This window comes from Mobula birostris, chromosome 1 (assembly GCF_030028105.1).
Source record: "Mobula birostris isolate sMobBir1 chromosome 1, sMobBir1.hap1, whole genome shotgun sequence".
Lineage (NCBI taxonomy): Eukaryota > Metazoa > Chordata > Chondrichthyes > Myliobatiformes > Myliobatidae > Mobula > Mobula birostris.
In genome coordinates this window covers 178,654,033-178,666,346 of record NC_092370.1, presented here as the reverse complement: position 1 = coordinate 178,666,346, position 12,314 = coordinate 178,654,033, and the positions used below count along the sequence as shown (strand labels likewise).

The window sequence follows — 12,314 nt, the reverse complement described above, 5'->3', positions numbered from 1 at the left end:
TTATTTAATTTAATTTTTAATATACCTATTGCAATATATCATTTTATTATGTATTGCAATGTACTGCTGCTGCAAAACAATGAATTTTACAACATATGCCAGTGATATTAAACCTGATTGTGATTCTGATTGGTGGCGTAGTGGACAGTGAAGAAGATTGTCCAAGGTAATGGTCACATGGGAAAATGGGAAAAGGAATGGCAGATGGAATTTAACTCAATGTTCCTTCTTCAATGTTTGGCCAAAGTGTCTAATTTCCTAACCAGCCATATTGAAAGTCATAGAATTAAACAGTATGGGAACAGCCCTTAGGCCCGTCATGTTCATGATTTCTGCTCCACCCATTCACACTCATGTCAGTTACTACAATTCAATTGCTTGTCTCAGTGTTTCATCACTATTCTGGGAATATCTGAATTCACTGACACTTCAAGCAGAGTATTCCAGATACAAATCACGCTTTGTATGAAAAAAGCCCTCAGATCCACTCTAAACTTCCTACTGCTCACCTTACACCTATGTCCTATACACCACCCACAAGAGAAAAATTCTTACTATTTTATTTATCCCCTCATAATTTTATATAGTTCTTGTAATGAGCTCATTGGTCCTGTGTGGGGTGCCGAGAGTATTGGGTTCTGAGGTTTTTAACAGCACCTGAAATGGTTAATGGTTGTTTTACAAGAGTGACTAATCATATGAAGTTCCTTGTGCTTTTTTTTTTGAGCAACCTGATTAATATGGTTTCCTGGTGCTTTTGTTAGGCTCAGGGATCCTGTGTTACTTGCTACTTGCGTTTTGACACTGGTTGGGTTTAGGTGAGAATGCCATCTATTCTCAAGCCTACATTCTGAGTTCCTCAAGTTTATGTTCCAAGCGTTTTAGTCTAGGTTTCAAGGTTCTCAAGTCCACATTCCAACCTACTCTAATCTACTTTCTGAGTTTTCCGAGTCTAAGTGTCTCTGCCTAAGCATCCAAGGTTCTTAAAGTTGTCAAAGCTCTCCAAGTTTCTCATGGCCCTCCAGGTCTCCATGGACTTTTTAAGATTTTTAAGGTCTTTTTCAAAGTTCCCAAGGTTTTTTCAATATTTTCCCTGTCTTGAGGACTCCCAAGTCTCTCCTGAGGATCCCCAGGTCTCCCTCATCATCCCTGAATCTCGAGTTTTTAGGTCTCCCTGAACCATCAGTTGCCAGCCATAGGGAAGGGGGTACTGTAATAACCTCTTTGGGGCTGTGCAGGGCACTGGGAGCTTTGGGCTCTGAAGTTTTTAGAGCACTTGAAATGGTTAATTATTGTTTAATGTGAATCGTTAATCCTTTGGAATTCCTTCTGTTTTTCTTGAGCGACTAGCTGTTTGAAATGCGGTCTCCTGGTGCTTTCTATTTAAGCTTGTTAAATTTATTTTGATAGGCTCAGGAATTCTGCATTACTTGTTACTTGTATTATTTAAGTGGATGCTTTATTAGCGCTAATCGTGGGGTCCCAGATTTGAGAATGTTACTTCTCACAGTGTCGCTTGGCTGAGCCACAGATGTTCATTCGGAATCATTATGAATAAACCCTGGTCGCTATCCCTACATTGGAGTCTATCTTTCCTCCATACTTGCATGCCGATATGGCCAGTGCACACCATGACACCTCTAGCTGGTCACTCCTCTGCCTCAGAGAAAATAAATTGTGCCTACCTAGACTGACGTAATAACTATAATGTTCTAGTCTGTGGAACATCCTGATGAATCTCTTCTGCATTCTCAAAAGTTCAAAGTTCAAAGTAAGTTTATTATCTAGGTACACATATATATATTACAGTAAATACAAGAAACACAACAGAAACAATGAAAGACCACACCCAACAGGAGAGACAACCAAGCAATGTGCAAATGCAAAAAGAAATATAATAATAAATAAATAAACAATAAATATCAAGAGCATGAGATGATGAGACGCTGAAAGCCCACAGGTTCAGCGATGGGCTGAATGAAGTTATCCCCTCTGGTTCAAGAGCCTGGTGGTTGCTTCTGAATCTGGTGGTGTGGGTCTTGAGGCTACTGTAGCTTCTTCCTGATGGCAGCAGTGAGAAAGAGAGCATGGCCTGGATGGTGGGGGTCCGTGATGATTGATGCTACTCTCCTGCGACTGTACTCTGTGTAGAGGGCTCTACCGGTGAGGGCCGTATCCACTACATTTTGAAGGCTTTTCTGTTCAAGGATATTGGTGTTTCCATACCAGGCTCTCCAGCACCATCTCATGTTTTCCTAAGTGCTGTGACCAGAACTGGCCTAACCATTATTTTATAAAGTTGTAACATGACATTTTAAGTCATATATTCTATATCAGGACTAATGAAGGCAACTCCCATATATCTTCTTCACCACCTTGTACATTCTGCAACTTTCAAGGATCTATGGGCTCATACCCTGACATCCCTCTGTTTATCAATATACCTCTATGATTTACCGTAAATGTCCTTCCCTTGTTTGCCTTCTCAAAATGAACCAACCTGCACTTGACAGTAGAGAGCATGCTCATTCCACAAATGCAGTCTACTCAAAATAAAGCTTGTAATTAGAAACAAGTGCAAGTATGAACAAAAAATAGAAAAGAAGGCTGCGGCAGTTCGTTGCTTAATGGTCATGAGCTGGCAAATTCCTATCAATAGCATTTCCAGTGCTCAAAGATCACGTGCATTTTTAATGAGGTTAATACTAGAACGATGATTCCCAAAGTGGGGGATATTACCCCGCTGGAGGCAGTGTGGGTGATAAAAAGATAAAGGGGGTGCTTGCTAGCAAGGGAGGCAGCCGAGGGATTACAGGCTTACATTAAGAAATGAATTATTTTTAATAAGCATTTGATCCTTAGTGCCTCACAATTGATTATAATATTCATGTAATCACCTCATCTCTTGCTAATCCATTGTTCTCTTAGACTTTGCTCGAAACAAGTTATAGTCGTTAAGAAGCAATGTGACACTTCTGTATCTGTCATACCATGAGAAACCTGGACTGAAAAAATTGTGTTATTTCCAGGCTCAGCCCATGCATTCACTACTGTAGTACAGTGAAAGCTAGTACGATTCCTATACTCTATTCACTCAGTGACACAATTCCTGTGAATAAGAGTAAGGCGTTCAATGGGGTGAAGTTCAGAACCTGCCCTTTTGAACGGTCTTGATCACATTACTCTACCCACGGCCCACTTTTTGTATTTTCAGACAGAGAGTCAAGATTTGCCTGAACTATCACAACATCATAACTTCTCCTTTATTGATCACGGTGCTTGAGATTGGACTTAAGCAATAGGTGATTGACTGTGGTCGTCACTCCATAAAGAAAATGACAAAAGCAGATCAAATAAAAAAAGTGTGGACAGAATAATGTGGTGTATCTGAAATATAGATTTATACCAGCACCAAGCAACTAACAGCAGCCAATGTGTCTGTTATGTGAAAAAGTTTTTTCACATGAGGAAGTGAAACAGTCCAGGCTCCTTGAACACTTGAAGAGAATGCACTCTGATAAAGCAAACAAGAACTTGGCTTTATTTTCAGTCACTTTGTGAAAACTTTCAAAAATGGAAAACATTGCAAAACATGTTTGCCAATACTTCACACCAAAACAATGATGGTTTGTGTGCTTCATACAATGTTTTACTGCTAAATCTGAAAAGCTGCATACAATTGGAGAAGAACTGATTCTGCCAACAGTAATCGAGGTTCTGAGTACAGTTTTACATGAGTTACCAAACCAAATAATTAAAGTGATTAATATTTCAGTTCATTGGGCAATTGTTCAAAGAAAGGGAAATTCCACTCAGTATCCTTGCTTGGGCAACAGATGGGCATCATCAATGACAGATTGCTACTATGTGTTTATTACTTTCTTGAAGAAAACTGTAACAAACATATTCATCATTCACTGTGTAATTCACAGACACCTTGACAGAATATAAACCTGTGATCGGCTGCACAAGTCATTAAATACTGTTATTACAGTGGTAAATAAAATCAAGTCCTATGCACTGAATTCTTGAGTATATGGAGAGCTTTGTATTGAGAATGATGAACAGTTTGAACACTTGCTGTTGCGCACAAAAATAAGATGGCTGTCAAAAGAAAACTGCCTGAGATGCTTTTATGCACTTTTTGAATCTGTGATAAAAATCTTTGAAGATTCAAAGGCTTCATTCAGTAATAAACTCAAGAATATATTGCATAACATTGCTTATTTGTCAGAATTATAGTATTTGCAAAGTTTCATGAAAATAGTCTTCAATTGCAAGGAACTGATGTGAACCTTATCAATGTCAAATCAGTCGTCTCCGTGTTTCTGTCCAAGTTAGCCCTATTTAAGTGCAACATTGGCCACTGTGACCTTTTCCAATTCCTGAGCTTCTCAGAGTTGGAAGAGAAAGAAAGAATACCAGATGATGATCTTCAAGTATATTGTGCCCACCAGTGTGAGCTGCATTGAGACATGTCAGACAGCTTTCAGGATCTTCTCTCGATCCAAATTCCAGATTGGGTAATAAATCCATTCCTTTAGCACTTGTAATGAGGAAGTAGGATGGATTTATCCCAAGGAAAGGAAGGATGGAGGAAGAACTGATCTTGCTACAAAGTGACTTTGAGCAGAAGCAGAGGTTCAAAAAATCGTATCACGACTTTAGGTTGCAGAAAGAATTCTCTGAATGCTATACTGCACTGCGGAAAAATGTCAAGATGTTCATTATTGTCCTTCCAACAATTTAGTGGAGTGCAGTTGCTCAAATTCTTTCAAAGCAATGAAACAGACAGCAAATTACTGAACATGGGGATCTGAGACTCCTTCTGAATGACATTGTCTGATGTTGAGAAGCTGCTATCACTGCCCCAAGCCCATCCACCTCATTGAAAGGTGAAAAAGCAATGAAGTAGTGGACTACTAATGTACACTCTAAAATAGTTGAGAAAATTGTATTTATTATGATTAAAGAAATAATTTTATTTGTAGCTTTAAATAGATTTGAATATTTTTTGCAATTATTTGTCACTGCTTTGAATTTGCAGTTCCTATTTTCTTTCACTGTGCGTCACAATCAAGATTCTTTATAGCTTTTATGTAATGGCCAGAAATGGGGAGAGGGGCACTGGGGATGTTGTTTGGAAGCCAAGGGGGCAGTAACCAAAAAAGTTTGGGAACCACTGTTCTAGAAGATGCAGAGGGGATTAATGTTGCTGAATGGAGGTCCTAACTAAGGATAATGCCTCTATGGAAAATCCAGACTACAAAGCCAAACTGCAACAGACAGGATCACCATAGTAGTGGGTCCTTTCAGGTTTCACTGGAAACATGGTTTTCTTTAGCACCTTTAAAAATACCACTGTTAAATCTGAAACACTGTCTTCTAACACTATAACATTAGTTTTTTCTGACACCCAATAAACCAAAGCCATAAAATGTTGAAATTATGCAGCCCCTGTCTTGTACGGCCATGGCAACAAATAGATTTCACATCATGTTCAGTTTCCAAGCTATTTATGATTTCCCTCGTGTACCTATCAGAGTGAAGATAGTGCTTACCTCCTACAGAGCTAGCTCGGAATACTAACGGCTGAGAATAATTAAACAGCCCGTGGTGCACTACTGACATAATGTATCTTTAGCACGTGGCTCCAGTATGACTACATATACATAGTACTCCATATAGTGAAAATGCTCACATTTTCTTGCTTAACTCTCACACTTTACTACAACTCACAATTTAAAACACCATATACTTCAAACTCAAGTGTATAGCAGTTTTTGCCGTGTGTTCACTTTTACAGGTAAATCAACTAACTGGGACTGCATAAAGTTACATTCCTTTCATCTGTGTAAAAAGAGAATATTCTAATATCAATCTGTAAGGAACATACAGCCACGGATATTTTTAAAAAGTATCTGGACAAGTTTCAGCAAGAAAAAGTAGTGTGTTAGAAATGTCTATTAATGTAAGTTATTATTCTGTCTGTAGTGTTTTGAATTTAAAAAAAGTTACAGAGAGCTGAGCTTAATCAGGCATACTAAGTAAACATTAACACTGACATTATATTTTAAATTTGTAATGCTTTTAAAGATATTAACAATGTATCCTAATATACAATTAAATGTTAACATGCTGTTATGAGTGCATCTAACATTGCATTGCATAATTTGTCTGGTTTCTGGAAACTGTAGTCCTTCAGTCTCTCTTAATCCTTGAGAGTTGTATATTTTCAATTAGCATTTTGGGGGTTTGTTGGTTCAGACCAGACACAGTATTGATAATAATGAAGAAGACGCCCAGATGTTCATTTCCAATTAACCTATACTCTGTGTAACTAAGTCACATGGTAGCAACTTCCTGTAGTGTAATAGATCAATCAGGTACATTAAAGCTTTTTATTGCCGTCACGCCTTTTGGAAGAGCTTATTTCAATTGTTACTTGCAGATCCACTGGGATGGCAGTGGGTGAAACACGAGCAGCAATAGTGCTACTATGGACCAAATGGGTTTTGGTCAGTTATATTATGAGGATTCTACAAAAGTCTGTCAGATGTCATAGCACAAAAACAGGCCCTTCTGTCCATCTAGTCCTTGCTGAAATCATTTAAACTGCCTCCTCCTATTGACCTGCACCAGGACCATAGCCCTCCATACCACTACCATCCATGTACCCATCCAAACTTCTCTTAAACATTGAAATTGAGCTCACATGCACCACTTGCGCCGGCAGCTCATTCCTCACTCTCGCGACCCTCTGACTGAAGTTTCCCCTTGTGTTCCTGTTAAGCCTCTCACCTTTCACTTTTAACCCATGACCTCAACAAATATTTTGTACTGAGATGTAACAAAAATAATGCAGTACGCGTAATAAAAGAAAATACCCATTCAAGAAGAAAAATTGCCTTTCAAACATTTCAGTAAGTTTTAATGGTCATTAATTTTCACAGCAAATTCCCATGGAATAACACAGCAAGCATGCCTTTAATTTGATATAAATAATGTCAATCCATAATGAAGTTTCTGAATGTTTAGTGCTGTGTCTCCACAAGGTACAATTTATCCTGGTCACGCACTGAACAAATCAGATTTGAAAAAGTTTGCAACTTAAAAAAAAAATCTTTGCAGTACCAGTATCACATCTAAAAAGAGCTGATTCCATGTAAAGGTCCAGGTAGAATGATAAGCTGAATTTCTAAATAAAGCCTTCATTCCTTGACTACCCATCCAAAGATAGAGAGGGATTCAGTAGAAATTCTGGAAATATATGATCCATGGAGCTGAATAAAATATGACAGATGATCTCCGGATAGCTATTCAACAATATTCTGCTGCTCCTGGTACATTGTTCAATGATGGGCAGTTTGTAAAAGCAGAGTGCCACAAAATACCATTCAGCAGCAATGAATGAAGAGCCTCTAGTTAGCAAAGAGAAAGCCAGGAAGTGAATGAAGTAGAGTGGGTTTACACTGAAAGGTTGTTTTAGTTTTTGGATTATCTTAAATATTATCGGTAACCAAATTCTGTTGTAACTCCCCCAAAAATGATCCTTAGAAAGTGGCCACACATTTTAATTCCACATCCCATTCCCATTCTGATATGTCTATCCATGGCCTCCTCTACTGTAAAGATGAAGCCACACTCAGGTTGGAGGAACAACACCTTATATTCTGTCTGGGTAGCCTCCAACCTGATGGCATGAACATTGACTTCTCTAACTTCTGCTAATGCCCCACCTCCCCCTTGTACCCCATCCGTTATTTATTTATATACACACATTCTTTCTCTCTCTCTCCTTTTTCCCCCCTCTGTTCCTCTCACTATACCCCTTGCCCATCCTCTGGGATTTTCCCCCTCCCCCTTTTCCTTCTCCCCAGGCCTCCTGTCCCATGATCCTCTCATATCCCTTTTGCCAATCAACTGTCCAGCTCTTGGCTCCATTCCTCCCCCTCCTGTCTTCTCCTATCATTTTGGATCTCCCCCTCCCCCTCTCACTTTCAAATCTCTTACTAGCTCTTCCTTCAGTTAGTTCTGACGGAGGGTCTCGGTCCGAAACGTCAACTGTACCTCTTCCTAGAGATGCTCCCTGGCCTGCTGCGTTTACCAGCAACTTTGATGTGTATCCCTTAGAAAGCAGTGTATTTTCACTTTTATTTAAATACAAGGGCATGTTTGTTTGTTTCTGACCCACTAAAGTATCTGAGTTTGGAATAAATCAACAAGTTTAAGTACCAGTATAGACAGACCAGCCATTTGAAAGCTCCTGAATAATGTGTCACTGTCAATCCATTTCCATGTTGGTGATGTTCCATTTACAATTTCTTTTTGCCTTGCCCATTGACCCATTTATAAGCGGATCAAGCCAACAATTTGCTAGGAGATCAATCTAGGTTTCAAACATGATTCAAACACGAGGAAATCTGCAGATGCTGGAAATTCAAGCAACACACATGCTACCTGGCCTGCTGCGTTCCACCAGCATTTTGTGTGTGTTGCATAAATATGTCCCACCTCTGTCAGTTCAAGTACTGCTATCTTGGGTACAATCCATTTTATGGCATACCAATTAGAAACCAGAAAAACAAAAGGTAACAGATATGGAAATTCTGTCCCTCACCTCTAAAATGTCATGAATCTCACTTAGCGTGGAAGGAGGTTACATTTCAATTGAACTTCAGGCAGTGATTTGCTGAGCACTTGCTGAACTTCTGCTTTTTCCACTGCAATCCTTGTACCATCTTAGGTGAAATGCTAAATATCAAAGATCACTTCAAGCTTTTGAATACACACCGTAGTTCAATTGTTCCTCTTACTTATTCTAATATGGCTACAATCAGAAACATTTTGAGCAGCTGTCGCCATCTGTAGACATAATACTTCCATTATCTTATGCCAAATTGAAGGCATGGCCTATCAGGATCAAACTGATAATTATTCTATTACTGTATAAACTTAGAGTGGATATTGTGTGCAAAATGGGTATTGTGTGCAAACAATAAACAAAGACTCAAAGTGCTGTAAACTAACATTATACTGCGTGCTCGTGGAACTGACTTAAATCCCGTTCCTTGCCACTTCTAATGGACAGTAATGTGGTGATCTAACTTGAATTACAAACTAAAAAAATAACATTTTCCTAAATAATTAAATACATATTCAGGCAGACATCAGAAATCTTCAAAGTCCAATTTGATACGGAAATATCAATGATCTTAAGAAGCTTTATGATTGTAAATGCTATATAAAAACAAAAACAAAAACAGGAATGTACAGTTTCTGAGCAGTATAACAGCACTGATTTAGATATGAACAAATCTTTCATCTGCATTTGTTGAAAACTCTGCTTACTATAAACAGATGATTCATTTCCTAATGTATCGCTTACATCATAGAGTGCTGATTATAGGGCATTATTCTTTGTTCTGTACAACTTTATTTGGGAGATCCTTAACATTGCAATATCAGATTTACTTGCATAAATCCAATTTTACAGGCGCCAGTTCAGCTTTTATCAAAGTGAGAACAGTGAAATACTGGCAAGTCCCAATGCGAAACAATATCAAAGAAGACAACGAAAGCAGTGTTTTGAAAACATGGTGAATAGTCTTAAAAAGATTTTTCAGCATTACTAACAAAGAATTTGGTGCATTGCATGATAGCTATTTTTGGGATTAAAATGGGCTTTTTGCAGTAGATTTTTAAGATACTATTTGATATTTAGGAATCAAAAGTCAAGTCCTCCGGTTTTGTCACTCTGATAAGTGCACTGGATAAACTTTTGGGACACTTGTCGGTGTAGCTCCTAGAGCTGAACACGCTTTCTATGCATGGAGGACCCCCACTAGTAATCCTTAAAGAGATCAAGAACTACTTAAATATTAGCTGCTGGATTATTTCTTCATGCAGCTGGTGCAATTCTATGATTTTTGGAGCTTTCCCATATTTGTCTAGAGTTTCAACAGTCTACAAGGTGTGGTCTGGCTGATGTTTGATGGTTTAAAGGTTTGTTCTGAGACAAGTTCCTTCAACTCATGGGTGGCCTGGTAGACTTTGCTCTTAGAAATAAATATAATTGTATAAAGAGAGATGTTAGAGAACAAAACAAGATGCTAGGAGAACAAGGCAAAGGGAAAGAAGGGCTCTCAGCAGAAGCTACACCATACAGGGCCTTCAGGAAGAGTGCCTCTTACCAAAACTTCAATGAAAGAATGGCTGGGACCAACAACAGAAAATTACATGATTATAATTTCTTTAATGCTGTACTATATTGTGAGGTGATTAACAGAAGCATTTCCATTTTTTTGCAGCACTGTGTCCCTGTGAATGTCACAAAGTAGAATTACGAAAAATAATGGGGCACCATCATGGCTCAAAATTTCCCTGTTAATTCACAATTACCACGATTTTTCCAACTTGGAAATTCAGTTAACTTAAAGGGGTCTGTAAATCATTATTACAGAATCAATTTAACTTATACAGTGGAATTAAGTTCTTGCAGCATTGAAATTCTTTAAACATTCTGCACCCTCTCTGTGAAAGGAAAACTTGTGTAAGATTGAGACCTCAAAACTGTAGAAGTGGCATCATTGAAAACGCAAAGTTCTCACAGAACTTTTATATACAGTGTATATAAAAGGCTTTAATAAATATGGTACATCACATTATTCCGGCACCTAGCAACAGCATCTCAGAGCCTATACCTAGAGCTAGTTGCAAACAATGACCGCAGCTATTGCTGCCTCACTAGGGAATAGCAACACTTCCACATAAGTGCTTCAATCATGGCCCTGGAATATCTACTCTTCTGTGTCACATGATGCTCCCCCGGAACCATCACCCACTCACCTGGGAAGCCACTTTCAGAACCCTTGATTAAGAACTAAAACTAGCAAGCTGCTACAGAGAATAGGTATAGTATAAGGAAATAGTTACCAATAAATGTAGGGACTTTTTTTTTGTCCCTTTGGGAGATTATTATAATAGGAATTAAATTAACATTCCAGAACCTGGAAACAATCCTTGAACATCTCACTAAAAGAAATGTTTGATTGTCTTTTCCTTTTGCAATTGGACAAATGTCTGCTGAATTGACACTCAAATGGCTCACACCATCAAACCATAAAATAAATCTGTGCACCCTATAACAGGGGCAACACTAGTTAATATTACTTAAATCATTCACATCTGAAGCCAGTGGGTCTGTCTGGATAGTTGAGCCTGATGCTTCTTGGGAGTCAGTCTCTAATCACATCTGGTTTAGCTTTAAACTTTCACTGATATTTTGCCAGCAGCCACAACCTTTTAATAGCCACAATAAATTAAAATGACTGTAAAATGTGAAAATAGTACACTAACCTAAACCTAAATCTGGTATAATTTAAGGTTCTTTACAGAACATGACATGTATACAAATAGCTTCATATTGCCAATTAAAACATTTGCATTTTTCAACCTAATTTCATTGAATTTTGTAAAGGCACCATTATACTTTCAAACCATTAAAATTAATTTAAAGCAAAAAAAATGCATTTTACCAAAAGGTAAAGCATTTTATCAATTATACCCATTTATCTCTTTGAATTATAATTTATTGTGGCACACATGTAGGTCTGAAAGACACAGTAGCTCGACTTAATGCTGGAAACCTGCTGACAGAGAAGAGGAGATCAAACACAGATCATGTTTCTGCACAAACTACTAATACAGAGGGCAGGGCAAGGGTTCTATGAGAGCCAAGGGATGAGAAATGACAAGAGTACTTCAGTGTCCTGGGGTTGAACAAACAACAACTGATACTTTCTCAATACTTTGTTTTGGGATCTACATAAATGTGTTTTTTGACTGACACTATCCTTTTTTTTTTACACATGCTGCTTCATACGTGAGCTAACTCAAAAACATTCACTGGCTTAAAAGATAAGAAGTCATTACAAGTGAACAAATATTTCTAATTTTAGTTTTGATTAGCTAATCATCATCATCTCATTCAAAGCAAAGGTCATAACAATATTTTAATACTCTAATTGATGATCACAATGGTGTAACTGAGAACTTGCTTCTATTTGTACACCCAATTTGCTAATGTCACTTTAATCTTAAAATTTCCATCAATTTTTGAGCATATCCCAATTACAAAGTCAAGATAAATTAGTGGTAATCTTTGGAAACAATTAGGGTTTAAGGAAAATTATAAACTTAAGAATGAAAATTAAATTTTAAGGCCATAAATACCTGCACGGCAAATTCACAGCCTTAAAAATGCAAATTTTTACAGTCTCTATTTCACACAAACTAATGCCCAATGTCTTAAA

At 37.9% G+C, this 12,314-nt stretch overlaps 1 protein-coding gene across 2 annotated transcripts in view; it reads right to left on the bottom strand.

Moving 5' to 3' along the window:
• The window catches only part of fmn1 (formin 1), a 411,005-nt gene that overhangs the window by 126,167 nt on the left and 272,524 nt on the right, over positions 1 to 12,314 (bottom strand). The window lies entirely within an intron of this gene.